Here is a 17945-nt window from a genome sequence, read left to right on the forward strand (position 1 = left end):
ATATATATATATATATATATATATAAAGTTTTCTTTTAAAAAGAATTTAAAAAATCACTTTCAATTCCCGCTAGGGTTTCTTGGTTTTGTCCTTGCTTCTGAGAGAAAATATACAAGGTAGATAATCCAGGAGAACAAAGGGCTACGTAACTGCAATAAAGGTAGTGTTGAATTTTGTTGACTTCTTTGCTCTAGTGTGCATTCTGACATTGCTGACTTATAAACAGAAAACTGACTGATATTTTAAAATTTTTTGATCTAGCTTTTTGAAGTAAAGAAGACCATGGACTTGGAAGTTTCCCTAGACACAGTAACAGAGACTTAAAAAACTTTTTAAATTTAAATTCCAATGTGAGATACACTGTGCTGGACCATGTACCATGTACCATTATTAAACCTTCTAAGGCAAGTCAGGTTCATTTATTCTCAGGGATTCTTGATTCTATAAACCACCCCTAGTATAAGAACTGGAATCAAAAGACCTGTTCAACAGGAGTGCCTTCTTCAGCCATCATATTTTCTATTTTTTATACTCGGTGGGGTGAAATCTTTGGAGGTTCTGTGCTGCTCTAGTGCTTGTGTCTCAGATCAATTCCCAAAGAATTTCAAAGGACCTATAAATTAGGAAAACACGCGAAGCAAAATAGAACCAAGCCAGCTACCTAAACTGACAATTTGGCTCCATGTATACAGTATCAATCACAAAGACAAAGAGAAATCTTGCATGCCAGTTAAAAGACACAAACAATAGGAGCATTAAAGTAAGACAATTAAAACATAAATTAGGTCAAATAATTTTCTTCCACAGTTTAAAAAGTTAGGGAGTTATGCACTGCCCATTGAATTGAATCCAACTGCTGAAAGTGATGTTTAAGGACCTCCAAATTTGGCAATAACCTCCTTTTCCAGGCTCATTATAATGAAGTGCTTCTTAAAATGTTCCATCCAAATACCTCTATTGCCATCAAGAGTCATGCTATATTCCAGGAATCTGGAATACCTAATGTAATAGCTTGCACGTTTAAAAATTTGTGTATTTCATTTTTATAGAAGAAAATACTTTCACTTGCTCACTATTGAATTAAATCCATGTCCTAAGATTAGTACCACGCTAACTCTGTAGCTGCACTTATGTTCTAGTATGCCATCCTATGTATCTGGGTATACTAGCATTCCAGTATGAGGAGCTGGTAAAGAGTGAAAGCCTTGGGTTCTATTTCAGGCCTGCCATTAATTTGTTTTGTGATGCTGGCTGGGCCTTCTGTGTCTTTCTTGGCATCATTTTTTCATCTGAATAATGAAGTTATATTAGATGAGTGGACTTCATTTTATATTTCTTTTTAGCTTCTGACATGATTATGTAAAACAGATAAATGTGGAGTTCATTCACTGGAAAAGGCCAGAGTGGACATGCAGCCAGTTCCGCAAAAGACTACATTGTGTGAAGTACATAGCCCTTCTCCTTTAATCATAGCTTGACAGTATTATTTCTCATTGCTTTTACTCATTCTTCTTGAAAATTTTCCACTCTCCCTGAAAGCACAATGATTTCCCTCTGTCTCCATGCTTGCTGACCATCTTGCCTCTGGGCTGAGTTTGTGGTATATACAGAGCTCTCTCATCTACTGTTAAAATTCTGTCCACCTTGCAACAGCTGCTTAAATATTACTATTTCCTGGATTATTTTAGTTTTCTCTATCAGAAGGAATCTCCTTCTAGTTTTTATGAAAGACTTTGTGCTTCCTTAAGTTCACTGTCTTGATTAGTTATTTGTGTGTCCCTTTTCTAATCTGCTAGATTATAAACTCCTTTAATGACAAAACCATCTTTTACTTATCTGTAGCAAAAAATAGTGAATGCCTCCTCGTTATCCCCAAACTGTTGATCTAACAGAACTGGGTGCTGAAGACTAAATGAAAGCAATTTTCTATCAATGTAATTATTTTTATGTAAGATAGGTTCCAGAATGAGTAAAGCCCTAAACAGTAAATAAGGCTCACCTAGATGCCTGGTGGTCTAAGGGCCACCTCTAGGCCAGATGTAACTATGGACAAATAAGAAAGAGGCACCACTCTGGAGGTAGTATCATGCCAGGGAGGGGCAAAGTGAGGCTGAACTTCAGTTTCTGTATGTTTTTTCCTTTGGGTGCTTGTGTGTAGTCTGTCTCATTTGTACCACTGTAAGTGTTGGTCTTGTGTGCTTCCTCTGCACCAAGTGGGAAACTCACCCATAGATTTTATGAACTCCATCAGTGCCCATTCTCCTCCTGTGCAGTACTCAATCATGTGTTCCAGGGAAACTTCTAAATGAAGATGGAGTTCCTCAATTTGCAGGATACAATGAGGGTGGCATTAGGTTCTTTTCTCTTCCACTGTAATCCTTGCTTTATATGCTTGCTTCTAAATTTGCTTTAAATTCTTTAGAGTTTCCTCATCACGCAGAAGCCGAGGATTTTGACTGAGGGTTTAGAGATCAGAATTACATGGTCATTATCTGGAACATTAAACCAGTAGATCCCATGATGCCCATGCCCCTGCTGTTTCAAGCATGCTGAATCCAAATCCCTGAGGCTATGAACCATGAATGTGAGAATCTGCTTAGTCTTCCATGCTCAGAGCCCTCTCCTTCCTCCCTTTCTTAGCTTCCATCCTTTTTCATGTCCTACGCTCCAGTTTTGGATGCTTTCATTTCCTATTTAGAATATCTACCAACACTTTTCTTGTCATATTCTTTGTACAATCCTGTTCGTTAAACCAACCAAATTATTGTTAAGATACGCTTACAAACCCATTCTTGACATTTGCACAGAAAGAAGGAGGGGGAAACTTTCTTTTCTTCCTCTTTGCTTATCAGGAGGAGATAGCAGTGGAAAGAATGAATTTAATCCCTTTTCCTTCCAGATGGAGTGGTAAACAGCCATGAACAAGTCTGTTCTAGCCCTTCTGGCTCTGTTTGATTTGTTTCAATCAAATCAAAGGAAGCCACACATATTCTAGCCAGGCAGAATATGTGTGGCTTCCTTTTTTCCTACACACAAGGAAATCACATCTGGGTTAGGACAAAAGACTTGCCTTTGGTGGGCTAATCCAGAAGTTTCTCTTTTCTATGTCCCAGATCTCTGAGCTTCATGAAAGCAGGGGTCCTTCATGTGGAAGACTGGGTTGGTGTCCACATTGCAATCTTATTTCCCTATTGGGAGTAGGACAAGGTCAAACATGGGGGAACAGGGATGGGAAGACTGACTCTGATCACAATTCTAAGCCAAGAGGTTATCAGAATCTATATTTGAAGTTGAGCTGTAAACCAAGACACCACTCCATTTCCTCTGACCCAATCCAGATGACATTCCAACATCATGAATCACCCTGGCAGTGTTTTGACTGTTGCCTTTTCTCAATTGCATTCCTGGCCTAAAGTGCTATTATTTGACCAATCCAATCATTTCAACTTTCACTTGCTAACAATAGCTGATTGCTCTTGTCAAAAAATCATGTCATAATAACTATGCACTAAACTCTTAACCTGGCTGGTAGTTGCATCTGAAGAGCTGTTGGAAGTGAAACGATACTGCTGTGGCACGTAAGTATTTAAAAAATTAGCTTAAAACAGGTGAAAACATCTTGTTAGCTCTCCTTTATTTTTCAGAAAGTAATGCTTTCTGTTACATTTCTGGGGCATCATCTCATCAGTGGATTAGCTACGAAAGTGGTAATCTATATTTACACCAACAATTAACTACTAGTGGAAGATTTTAGACTTATGAATAAGGTTCTTTGCAAAGAAATCAGCAAAATGTTCATGCACTTTTGAAGAAGCATGGAATATAATTTTTATTCTTAACAACTATAATTATTATGATACGAACTACATTTTCATACATATTTCTTTGGTACATCATCTGATTCTCCTAACAGTGCTGCCAAATCAGGATTATTCTTCTCAATTTATAGATGAGAAAGCAATTCTGTAAAGAAAGAAAAATTTCCATTTCCACACAGTCAATAAATGGAAAGATTATGGTATAAACACTGTTTTAACTCTTTCCTTTTTCCTGAATAGTTTCTCTCTCTCTCTCTCTCTCTCTCTCTCTCTCTCTCTCTCTCTCTCTCAACATTTTTTGGTATCAGGATTCAAATGTTCTTCCCTGATCTGAGATGCATTAAAAATTCCAGTAGTAGGAACAAGAAAACCCTCAAGGGCTACCTGGTCTGAATGACCATTAAGGAGTACTTTTGGAAAGACTGCTTTAGTTACTTTTGAATTTACTGAGGTTGGCATCAAGTATATTCTGCTGCCAGATACCCTCAAGGTGTATCCCAATTTATAGCTTAGAAAATACAGCTTTCACAATTATAGCCCTAGCACACTATTTGTAGATCCATAAATTATAGTGTGACTATCACCAGTGACAGTTGAGAAGGAAAGCATGTGAATGTATTTGCATCTTCTGATGCTTTGATACTGATGGAAATAGATTATTTGGTTTGGAATCAGTAACCTTTCCCCACTTTCTCTTCCCTTCCCCAAACTTCAAATTTTTCACATAATTGTGTTGTTATTATTCCAGGACTAGAGCCACTTTAACTCTTGATAAGTCTTTGTTTATGTAACTTTCCTCCTTGAACTATAAGCAAAACGGCTGAGAACAGTGTTTAAAGATATAATTTGATTGGTGTGCTGGCATGTCTAGCAGAAGCGGAATACATTTATTATATTACCTAAAATTGGCTTTAGAAAACAAACTTATTTTCTCTTTTTTAATTATTTTTTTAGTTATAGTTGGACACAGTACCTTATTTTATTTATTTATTTTTATGTGCTGCTGAGGCTCGAACCCAGCACCTCGCACGTGCTAGGTGAGCGCTCTACTGCTGAGCCACAACCCCAGTCCCAAACTTCTTTTATTTTCATAAATTAAAATTATAAGGTAAGTGTCCTGAAATTTCCCTTCATCATACTCATCATGATAGCATCATATGGAACACTAGTTCTCAGTCTTAGCTGTATGTTTTGAACTAACTAGAAAGATTTAAATAATCCCATTGCCCTTCGCTACATATCAGACCTCTTAAAACAGATTTATTGAGAGGAAAATCAGGTAACTGTATTTAAAAAACAAAACAAAACAAAACAACAACAATAAAAAACAAACTTCCCAGGTGATTTCAAAGCAAAGCCAACATTTACAAAAATACTTTCCAACAATCATTATTATTATCATTTTCCACCATCATCAACATTTAAATTTTCTTTGGTGTTTAATTACACAAGGCATTAGTACATGACAAACAAGGAAAATATCACAAAATGGATTCCTGCTTTGCAACTCCTCATAATGGAGAATTTTAGCATTCAATTCTTCCTTTATTCAATAGTAAGTGAATTCAATGAATACTATCTAAGTCTATATGCTGTGCTAGAAGCCTAACATACTTTGGTAAACAAACTAGAAAGAACTCTGGCCCCAGAGAACATTAGTGTAGCAGAGTAGGAAAAATAGAGAAGACTCAGGGTGTTATTAGTTAATCCCAACATCTGTGGACTTAGATACATATTTTAAAATATCTAAGCTACATTCTTGGTTTAAACCAAAACTAACCAACAGCACCACCACCACTATCAACAATAACAAAAATCTCTCCTGCCTAATACACTAAATAAATTTGTACTTACTGACGAACTTTTTGTTTCAATAAAAAAAGATATGATGTGACTTTATTCAATGCAGCAAAAATCATGGGAAAAGAAGTCCCACCATAAAAACCAAAATTACTTGTTAGCTTACTGTGTACATTTCCATGTTCATTAACAACTTGTAAATGATTATTTAGAGATATTCAAACCATTATTTCAGCTGTCAAGTACATTAGATTGAATCATACAACGGTGATGTACCGAATATAATTAAATTAGCAAAAATCCTAAGAACTTATAGTGAACATAAACCTTTCTTTCCTATTATAATGGAATTGTTCTAATTGATTTTTTTTAAAAAGTTTTTATTATGTTTCCTGGTCAAATATCATTAGCATATAATAAAGGTATCATGTGGCATACATCTGTGTCAAAATTACTGTGGGCTTTGGGGTTCCCTCGCTGGGACTAATACATAGTTGAGCTAATTAGTCTTCTATTGTTCTTTTAACAGCAAGGCCAATGAGATATTCTTATTTAGAATGGCAACACAAGAATTCTTTTTTCTCCAGTGGTCATATTTCATAAGTGGTCGTTTTTGAACATGATATTTTAAAATCAGGTATTTTTTAATACTGTTAATTTGTAAGTAATTGCAGAACTATATATGTGCACGATAAACTATGAATGCTAGAACAATAATGAACAAATTATAACCAATATCTTGTCCTTTATTGAACATTGTAACACTAAAATAATTCATAACAATTTTGATGGTTATGGCTAATGCCCTTTTGACTGTTACAATTTTAAAGATAACTTTAGTCAGCCGGAAAGCATATGTTAAAAGGGAATAGCTCAAGTGAAACAAATTCTTCTTGCTTTTGTCTCCAAGTGAACTGCACTGTGAAAGGACACAAAAATGCGTTTGCATTGCCTGAGAGAATTGCAGTGTGAGATAAGGTGTAGCTGTCGAGTAACTGAAAAACCTCTTTCTGCTACCAGAAATATTAAAAAATTGGAAAAGCCTGTTAGTTTTTGTTTTTTTAACAAGTGAAACAAGTCATTTGGTTTTTAAAAAGTTTCTTTATAAGAATATACATTTTTCATGTGAGTTGTCCTGGTAGATTTCCTAAAAGCTGATGCTCGAAGGAAATATTCCTCCACGAAGGCATTTATGCCCACTCAGGTGTGTGAATTGAAGTTCAGCTAAAGCATTTTTAAAAAGAAATCCAAATTTAAGAAATGAAACTATTCATTATTTTTGTCTTATCTATTAAAAGACTTCATCACAGAATGAGAAGGGTTGATTGTTTCATTCTTACTCTGCTGTTCAATGAAGCCTCTCTAACACTATTTGATGACCCTTCTTCCACCTTCTTCCTTCAGTCGGCTTGAAAGATTCTACTCTCTACTTTATATAGAGAGGGAGACAGGTCACTGCTTTCAATTTGTTAAGGAATGTTTTCATGCAATTGAGATATCAAAATATCTGTACATAATGCCAGCTTCCACTAAAGGTCACATTGTACAGTCAGATTCTGAGAGAAAACGTACAGAGTAACTTCTCCATACACTCTATATCACACACTGTAGAACTGTGCTGAGGTAGATAATATACTGCTAAGGTATATACATCTTTGGTTAAAAAATTACTTTTGTTTATAATGAAAAGTACAAGTTTCTATGAACTTAGGGTTTATGTGTTACTTAATTTGATTATTATAATGTGAATCACTTATTTGGAAAAATGCATTTAGAATATCTTGATTTTTAAAAAATTAAAAATAATGCAACAAAGTTCTTCTGTTTATGTGAAATAATGAAGGTTTTAGTTCACGTACTTCTAATTTTTAATACTGATTTCTAATACTTGACAGATGAATTTTGTGTACCTTTCTGATTGACTTTCCTTTCACTATTCATTTCATCTTCTCCTCGGCCATGTGTTCTTTCTGCTGTTTTTCTATCCTTTAATTCTTTCCATCTGCCCAATTACCTAAATGAACACAAGGTTAAAACTGACTAGGAAAGAATTGCTTTTTATTTTTTGTATTTGTATTTAAGAGACATACTTTTCTAAGCAATAAAGTTATTTTACTGTGTTAAATCCAGAGAACTGTCTATTTATGTGTTTTGGGACACAGTGCACATATCTCATTTTATTTCTCCCCATTGGAATATTGAATAAAGAAACTAATAATTTCTTTATAAAGACGTACTTCAAATGACTGCAGGTATGATCATAGTGTAAAACTTTATTTGAAAAAATCACTTCTACCCTCTAGAAAACTATCTCAGGACCATTTTCCTATTCTTGGCAGATCAGCAACATATCCTTTTTGTACAAAATGACATAAATCAGTGAAGAGAGGGAATTACAGAACTACTTTACTTACTAATATTACTCAAAATGGTAGAAACTTGTTATGATGATATATTAAAACATTTTAATAGATAGTACATTTTAGTTTATCTAGTGATTAAATATAAATCATGATTTCTATAATCATGGGTTTTATATTAATGTGAAAAGTTGCTATTCATTTTTACGAGAAAGCAGTCAGAACAACAAAATAACTTCATGCTTTATCTTGATACTTCTTATTAGCTTTCAGTATTTCATCTAAATCAGCTAAATCCTTCAAAAGAAAATATAAACAGAAGATGTGACATGTCAAATACTAGGCATTCCAGTAGAGAATGAATCCTTTTTAATTTGAAAAGGAATTAAACAATGTCAACTACTAAATGAGAGTTCACCTTTCATTAAAAATAAATCAGCTAGAATAATTTTACAAATTGACTTACTGATAATTATTAGTTACATGTTAAACTAGGTAGAGAGAACAAACTTACTTTTCTCTGAAGTATTCATGAAAATCTGAAAAGTGAATCTCACATCTGGCCATTAGCACTAGTTATCAACTTCCCACTAGACTCACACTGAAATTTAAGAGCTCAGTTGTCAAAACGTAATGACAACATTGCCAATTTTGAGAAGAAAGTCCGATTGGTGTTGTCATACAAGAATTAACAATTCTTTATTAATTATAAGTCATATTGCATCATGCCTATTGTATTAATTATCTGGATTTCTTTGGCCCTTGCTCTTTCTGGACCACTTTGTTTCCACCTGCAGCAGCCAATAAATTCTTGGCCCTGCAAGTGCCAAGAATCTTTTGGCAACTTCAGTGCAACCAGGCTGACCAGTTTTAAATGCTTGGGCTTTTAGTTTCTTTTGCCCTTCCTTGTCCCAAGCAAAATATACACTTCGGGCCATAAGTCTGGCATCCTGAACAGCTACAAACAAAACAAAACAAAACAAACAAACAAACAAACAAACAAAAAAAAACCACCAGATGGTGCAACCTGGAAGAGTGACAAAGTTCACTTCCTCATGAGTTAACTTTGTCCAATGGGAAGCAAGAGTCAGGAAAAGCTTGTAAATAAATTCACCTTCTTCCTTAATCCAGTGGACTTCTCTAAGGATGTTTCTCTTTACAGTTCATCCGGGTCTTTCAACCTTCCCAGCAGAGATGACTGATGTGGGATTTTCAAATGGACTACAGCTGGCGGTGAAGCAGGGGCATGAATGAAGCTGAAGTGATAAAAAGCAAGACCATTCCTAATTCAGTGTCTCTGGCTTCATATTATGAAGCTATCCTTTTCTTTTTTTTTTCCACATAGAAAAAATCCAGATTCAAATTTTCAGGGAACAATAGAATCCCTAATTGTCAGGTCCTTGCTTAGCATCTGGATGGCCATCTTAAGTGACAGCCTCTATCTTAAGAAAAAGTTTTGCTTTCCCACCCAAGGGTGTTTCTGAGAAAGGTTCACCTCTCCCTTCACACCAACCCAACCCTTAACCACCTGCATTAGTACCCTTGGGGCTCTAATCCATGGCCTGCCTCATAAAAGTCCCAGAACTCAAACCTGTATTGCCTCTTTCCATCTATAGAGAGATGACAAATAAACTCTCATGTGTATCTCAGCCTGGTCTCCGACTTTCATTTCTCGCTCACCCATCTCCTGGTTCCTGGCTTTCCTTTCACTAAGGAAATGCCATAATTTGGCAAGTATTTTGCTTACATATTAGCCTCCACATCTAGCCTCTGACTATACATTTTGCAGAGAGTGGGGAGAAAGAGGACCCAAATTGGTGAAAACATCTGGAGAAGTGTGAAAGATAGAAAGAGGGTGAGAAGAACCTTCGGGAGTACACTGGATGCAAGATGACAAAATTATCACAAGTAAACTTGTAAAGATGGGAAAGAAAGCATGAATAACTCTAATGCTAGAGCATGATGGAAATGCTAAGGTTTCATGCACACTTTGTGTTCAGGATGACAGAAAACATGAAGTTGATATAGTAAAGGATTTCATCTTAGAAGGCAATGACTTGAAATCTTTTGGGAAAAAGAATTGAACTGGGAACTGAGCAAACAAACTTGCTCTTGAAATGTAGACTAATGATATTTGTCAGAGAAAACAAAACTCCCCCATATCTACACCCTCTATGATGAGAACCATTTAAATTGAATACAGTAGACCATTTGAAGATATATCTTAAAAGACAAAATTTCCCAGTGTCAGGGCCACAGACTGAAAGTGGTTATGAGAATGGGACTTAAGACTTGGAAGCTGAAAATACTTCTGAACATTATCTAGTAAGTGATCTAGCAGAAATTTTTAGAAAATTCTGCAATAGATTTCAAGGAGTCATGGTATTTATTAGTAGCAGTTAGGATTTATTTAAAAATATTAAAAAGCAACAGCATGTGAGGGAAAGAAGATATGATAAGAAAGAATTACAAGAAATTGAAATGCAATAGCAGTTCTGAATGGAAGTGATATTGCAGAAAACTGAATCAGGGATATAAAGGATATATTTGAATAGCTCTTCTGGCCATCAAAGGAAAAGGGAAAATACATAAAATAATAAGAAATAAAATAATACATATCTAGGAATAAGACTCAAAAGCCAACATACAGATAATTCTATGCATGAAGGAAAAAATAGAACCAATAGAAATGATGCAGTGGTCAATGATAAAATACGTAAACATATCTCAAAGCCAAAGACAGACCATGATACAAAGGAAAGTCACTCTATCAAACCAGGCAAATGCAGAGAGCCTTGGCCATGTCTTAGTTATTCTTTTGCAGAGAACCTTGGACATGTCTCAATTACTGTTTTGGTCAATACCAAGAAGAAAATGGATTAACCACAAAGGAAATGAAATAATGTAGTGTTCAACCTCTCCTCTGCCACACTAAATTCCTGGATATTATAGAATAATATCTAAGAAATTTTAAGCACGAAAACCAATTGTCACTGGGTACAATGGTGCACACCTGTAAATCCCAGCTCAGGGGGCTGAGGCAGGAGAATCACAAGTTCAAAGTCAGACTCAGCAACTTAGCAAGGCACTCAGCCATTTGGTGAGACCCTGTCTTATAAAAAGGGGTGGGAATGTGGCTCAGTAGTTCAGCGTCCCTGAGTTCTCTCCCTGGTTTAAAAAAAATACACACACACACACACACCCCAAGATTTTTGTAAAGGATGAATTTCATTTATTGGCATAGAAAAGAAAATAATACTCTGGTTTTAAATTCACACACAAAAAAATGTGTAAAATCATGGCATTGAAATCATAGGAAGATTTATTCAAATTGACCAAGGGATGAATTAATAATTAAGAGCTTAAAAATTGTGAAGATATGGTGTTCTGATTGTTAAGCTTGTCTTTTGGCTCTAGACCCAACTTTCCATAATCTGGAGTCAGGATTCTACAAGCTTCATTTCTTTGTTGGATATTTCCAGACAGGTAATACCAAAGAGAAGTACTCAAGGGACACATGGCGGGCAGACACAGAGACAAGGACTTGCTTCTTTCTGCTTGCCTGTGGTGCCTGTTGCCACCTCTTAGAAACATTCTTTTACCTCTTGAAGTGCAGTTGGTTCTGGTTTCCAGCTTCTTTCCAGGTTCCCAGACCAGCCTGTGCTTCCCAGGGATCCCCTCTCTGGGTATTCCCCTCTTGGTGAATCCCTCCTCTGAACAAATAGTGCAGTAGAGCAGCCAGAGCAGCCATCTCCTCCAAGGTCAGCGTTCTAGCTCTGCCAGTTCAGATGTCCCAACATCCCTCTCTTGTTATGTTTCTTTTAAGTACAATTCATGTTGCCTCAATGCTCTTGATTGTTCTTTTATTCCGTCAGTGACTGTTTAACTGCTTTTTCTGTATTAAATCCTTTCGATGAAAATTACTACTATGTTTTCTATGTTCCTGACTAAACTTTAATACAGTACTTAGCATCATGTTGGAATGGAATTACATATTAAAAATTAAAATCAATTACATATTGTTCTCGAGACATTCTAAAATATAAACTCAAGAATTTAAATAACACAATACTTAAACTCCATCAGGCAAGTACAATCCAAACCTGAACGTGTGTTAATATTACACTGTAAGTACAATATGCAAAATTGAACAGGTCATTTTATCTTGTGAACAGTACAATTAAAATTTAAAATGATAGTTTCATTGATCATTATAAGCCAATGAATATGGATAGGTTTTAATATCAGCATGTACTTATAATATGATCCAAATCATATATAAATTCATAATATTAATAGTTTCTATATTTTACATATAAAACAGATATATGCAGATAATTAAGCAATGGGAGACATCAATACACCCTCTAATTCCTAAAATCAAAAAAAAAATTGGCTTTGTGGCTCCCTTTTGAACATTCATTTTCTACTTCTTGCTAACTCCAACATCTGAGCCCTTTGGGGTCAATTATTTATTGCTTTTATTTCATGACTAGGGACCACATTTTTCTGTTTCTTTGCTTACATAGTCACTTATTTTAAACTGAATATCAGCATGAGACATTGTAGCAATTCTGGATTCTGCTATCTATCTCTGAAGAACACTATATATATATTTTTTTCTTATAGGCAAGTCAGTAACTGGCTGATCGCAGTGATCATATATTGGTTTGGTTCTATGCTTTGGTGGGCCCATTTTGTGAAAAGCTAACGGTTTTTCTCAAGACCTAAAATGTCAAGGACCAAACTCCAAATACTGCATGTTCTGAGATCCTTTAGAGAATGCTTAGACCTGCTTAGGCTCCGAAAGAATGTCTATAATTGGCCTTCCTTTAGAGTGTGATCTTTATCCTCAGGTGGGGGCTTTCTACTTTTCAACTTGATCATTGTTTTGAAATCAGGCTGTAACTCCAGCTCTGAGCACTGTTAGAGCTATAGGTCTCTCTTTTTCAAACCCCTAGCAGCCACTTTGGCAGTTGTTTGGTTCTGCACATGCGCAAGATTCCTCAGCCAAGGATTCACAGGAAATCCCTAAAGGAGCTTGCCCTACCTACCCCCACTCCCCAGCTTTGTGCACACCTCCCACCTCTTTGTTCCCTTCTCCAGATTCCAGCAGCTGACTGTCTCCAAGTTGTATTCCTGACTCCTCCTCCTGGAAGACTCATCATGTTGTGCCTGACATCCAGCTCCCTATGCTGGGAAACTGGGGAATTATCCCCAGGAAGAGAGCTGGGACACCCTACCTTTGGAAGTCATGCTCTTGTGCTGTCTACTGAATGAGCTCCTTCACACCGTTTTCCAGTTTCACTGTTGTTTTGGGGGCAGAACTTGTTCAGTACCAGTTCCTCTGTTCTGTCTGAAGCTGATAATTACACACAATTTTTTATTTCCTTCTTTTTCTTGCTTACTGGTATTTTCCTGTTGAACATATATAATATTTACAGCTATATGTTTTAAATTACTTTGAAAGAAAATATTTAAGTAGCAAGAAGGAAATGGAAAGTCCTATTCCAGTTCACAAACATTAAAGAATGCATTTTATAGCAAACTTTTTTTTTCCTGAGATATCATAGACTCATGAGGGTGCTTTCTTATGTTTCAGCTTCAAATTTTTGCTGAACTAAAATAGATTTAAAATATGATTAATAATAAGAAAAACAACAACAAAAATTTGGTGAGGGATAAGGAATATTTCACATCCCCAGAACCAAATGTACCATTGCTTAACGAGCAGCTTACATGGATGATTTACTTTTCTAGCTGCCTGACTTTTAAGATTTTAAATTTTAAGAATTTTGTACTTGGTGTAAAAATATACTCTGACATACAAACAATTAATGATTTCTTAGATGATATGCATAATTTGGGTAGCACCTGCCATACATCAGGCACCATGTTATTTATGCTATAAAACTATTATTTTATTCAATCCTTGTTGCAACTATCATGTATAGGCAAGTTTGTTTTCATTCCATTCACCTGAGGAAATAAGAACATTGAGGAAGTTACTAAAAGTCCTGTCTTTTGACAAAGTAATTATACCCTCTGGACAAATATTAGAATTTATATGTGCACCTGAAAATCAAGGGGAAAAGGGGAAGTTTATTTGTAGTAATTCCTCCAACTCATTCAATGTGATTCTATTATTCAATGTATTTCAATATTAAGAATAGTACTTATGGAAGCTCCATCATGTTTATGTTTATAGTTATAAAAATTACATAAGGGCTAAAATTGTTTGTGTGGCTTTTCTAAAACTTAGGCATTAAGTGTTAGCACCTATGTTCTTCCAATATTTTATAGGTGGCTTTGATTATTTTATTTGTTACAAGCATGTGGTATGTGGCTATGCCTCAGGATGATAAACATACTTTGGATTCTAAAAGTACATTAGAAACAGAAGCACCAGTCTTCCAAAGAAAATTTGTTGTCCAGACTTTATGGATAAATAATCCCATATGTGCAGAAGTCAACAATTATTTGAACCGACAGAGTTTAAAAGGAGTTCCGGAGGTGATTATATACAGAAACCTGAATGAATAAAACCATCTCAGACAGTGGGAAACCTAAATATCCAGTTCCCAGATGAGAAGTCATTAAAATTTCTTCTGAGTTTGGCTGGCAGAATGAAAAAAAGATTAAGGAAAATAATTTTAAGTACTTTAAGAAACTACATTAGTTGGACACATTCTCATAAGTCTGTGACACAGTATTTTGGTCAGTCTCATTTTACTGGTGATGAAACTGAGAATTAAAGGTTATATAAGGTGCCCAGGGTACCTACCTTGTAGGAGATAGAGCTAAGAGCTGGGTCCAGATAGACTGATTTTTCAAGCTTTATTCTTAGCTACTACACTGTGTTACCTTGAAACTAATTAAATACAAGAAACAATACTTTAGATAATTTATTTCTTCTTAGTCATTTGTTTATATTGCAACTGAGATAAAATCTAACAATATTGGTGGCCACGCTGATTATAAGATTTCCAGATTTTGTTGAATGTTTTCTTAAGACAATTATTTGCTAAGCCTTTTCCCCCATTGGTACCTGCCCTTATTTCTAGCCTCATTTCTTACTACACTGTCCTACTTTGAGTCCTTTGAGAGCTTCATGGAACCTGTTCTTCAAAACTTAGGAATCCTATTTGGCCCTGATTTGTTCCTGATTTAAAGGTGTTTTTGGCTTGAAAACTTCAATTATGTCATGAATGGGGAAACCTCTCTTAGGACCAAAAGGAAAAAAAAATATGTAGTGATTTTAATTTTTTTTTTTTTTACCCCTTGAAACAGAAAAGGAAGAATAAGATTACTTTTCAATTAAAGACTCTGTCTTGGCCTAAGGATTTATACTCAATCTCTAAAGAATTTGGTTTCCCAGGAGTAAGAATGTTAAATTTAAGCTATAGAATTCACTTGAATTTAAAGCAAATTAGTAAAATGTATAATTTTACTAGATTTCTACAGCTTTGTTTTGGTAGTGATTTAGATATATGCAATTGCATGTGTCCTTTATACTATAGTCACACAATCATTTTCTTTATGTTAACTGAAAGTTGCTCATATCAATTTTTCTTTTTTCTTTCTTTCTTTTTTTTTTTGCATTACCATAGGAGTTTCAACTAAATTAATGCAAGCCAAATCCCACTGCTTTTTTGGGAAAGCAATAGGGTCAGTTGCCAATGAAAAAACAAAACAAAAAATTAAAGAGAAAAGCATATCTATGAGGGATGCAAATAATTTACCAATTCATTTGTATTGATACTGTTAAAAATAAAAACACACAGAGGGGAAAAAATGCTATATTTGGATACAGAGTGCATTTGCTTCTCTGCCTAGGTAGGTGGTCTTCGATTACTTCTTCCTTTGTCACCTCATTCCATCAGTCTGTGCACCTCTGTTTCCTTTCTTCAGCTCTCAGTGTCTCACCGGCAGTTCCTAGACTGAAGCAGAGGTTGTAAAAATTAGGACTTCATATTCATTGGCCTTCTATTCCCTAGAGTATATACCACGTGGAGTGACCACATAATATGCCATTCAAACTCAGATATTTTGTCTGGGGCACATGTTAAATGGAACAGGACTTTGGAATCATAAACAAAACCAGAAATGTCCTCACAAATACTAGAATGTTACCTAGTTTTGCATGGTTTGTGCTTTCTCTCCCAGCCAATGTCTGGGATAGGGTTTCTTGCATCTCAGTGACTAGGTATCTGTTGCTTAGAGTCACCGTTCTTTCCATCTCCTTTGTGCTGGCTTCATCCACTGACACTGAGATTTTGCCTTGACCTTCACTCTCATATTTGGTCAAATTACCCTTTATGTTCAAAGACAGAATTCTGCTCTAAATGTCAGCCTAAGAACTTGCCATCTTTATGTGAACTTAATATACTTTTTTTTTTCCCAATGAATTCTAGGGATTGAACCCAGGGCCTTGTGTATGCTGAACAAGGGCTCTAGATGAAACTTCAAATCACAGTATAGTCTTCTACTCCTGAAATAGTGCTTTATATATAAACACCAACGTAGAGGTCAAGGCCTGTTTCCCCAAAACATGAATGCTGCTTGCTGCCTGCCTGGGCACCTGCCGCAGGCTAGCAGCACCATGCATCCTGGTTTTCTTTGTTATTGTGAGCTATAAACCTGCTGGCAGTCTTCTGTCTCATCTGGGATTGATGATGCTAACTGCTTTCTTCATATTGGCACATACTCCTGTGCTTCTGGGTCTTTGAGAATTTTATAACTGTCTCTATTTTTGGAATAAGACTCTGGGTATTTGTTGCCTGGAACCTTGCTCTTCACTTTTGGGTAAGTTTATATGAAATATTTCTCTATCCCTCATGCTCCCATGGCCTAGATAACCCCAAGAGGACTATTGTTCAGCTCACCAGAGGTCAAATTTTACTAAGGACCTTCAGTGTTCACAACCCTGTGGTAGACATAATTGAGAATATAAAGATAAATATAGACTCGTTTGTAAGAGGGTGAACTATGAAAAAAGATTGGAAGGCAGTATTTATGACATTTACATCACCCCAGCCAAGAGATAAATAGAACTAAAATTTAAATATGGAAAAAAAGTTTGGGAACTGATTTTAAAAGGGCATAATATCAGTTAAATTTCAACTAATGATATAAACCAACTTTGAAAATTTATGTGAAAAAGGAACTTGTAGGAAGCAAATTGGAATAATAAATACAACCAAAGAAAGAACTGTATGCCTGTTGTACTTGGCCCCCGGACTTTCAGGATTCAGGTTCTCAATCTTTAGGTGCTGGATGTGTTGGAAGTTTTCAGCTCTCTACTTTCTACCCCCCTGAACTGAACATGGCTGAAGACAGCTGCCTTCCCAGGGCTAATTCCTTGATTAAGGCTACATATAGCTTAACATGTTCAGCCATGTTCAATTGCCATGCATAACAGCTTGATGAGGCTACATCGATTTTCCTCTCTGCTCCTTGCCTCAATCTGGGACACCTTTGAAAGGCCTTCCTACCTCCAGAGTCCCCACAGCATTGGCTGAGAACTCTGACATTGTAACCCAGCCTCTGTTTCCAATTTGCCATATTTCTCTCCCTTACTGGTAGGTGGTGATCCCAAGAACAATCTTTTGGAGGATAGAATTGACCTGCTGCTTTACTGGAAGAACCCTAATTTTACTTCTGGTGATAGTTGGATGCCTGACATTGACTCTTGGCCAAGACAAGGGCAGTGAGATTTATCACATGCTGTGAAAAGTCTGAAACTTCAGTTCCAGCCCCTAGGGTCATTTTCTTTTACTGATGATTTCCAAATGGTTTAACTGGTTAAACAGCCTGGTTTGACAGCATGATTGGAGAGGCATAAAATTTTTATTGAAGCTTCTGCTCTCCCAAAGCCAAAATTTCTTACATAGATCTTGGTTTAATCCAGATATAAAGCATGATCCTTCTGTATATAAGGGCCCTTGGAAGCTAGCATCTTGTTGT

The 17945-nt window shown here is 35.9% G+C and overlaps 1 long non-coding RNA gene across 1 annotated transcript; it reads left to right on the forward strand.

Annotated features, from left to right (window-relative positions):
• The first annotated feature begins 3329 nt into the window (after positions 1-3329).
• On the forward strand, positions 3330-9628 carry LOC125611350. The gene is made up of 2 exons (XR_007341509.1): positions 3330-3579; positions 9142-9628. It is a non-coding gene; the product is annotated as an uncharacterized LOC125611350 (long non-coding RNA).
• Positions 9629-17945: the final 8317 nt, after the last annotated feature.

The sequence above is a fragment of the Marmota marmota genome, unplaced genomic scaffold (assembly GCF_001458135.2).
Source record: "Marmota marmota marmota unplaced genomic scaffold, marMar, whole genome shotgun sequence".
Classification (NCBI taxonomy): Eukaryota; Metazoa; Chordata; class Mammalia; order Rodentia; family Sciuridae; genus Marmota; species Marmota marmota.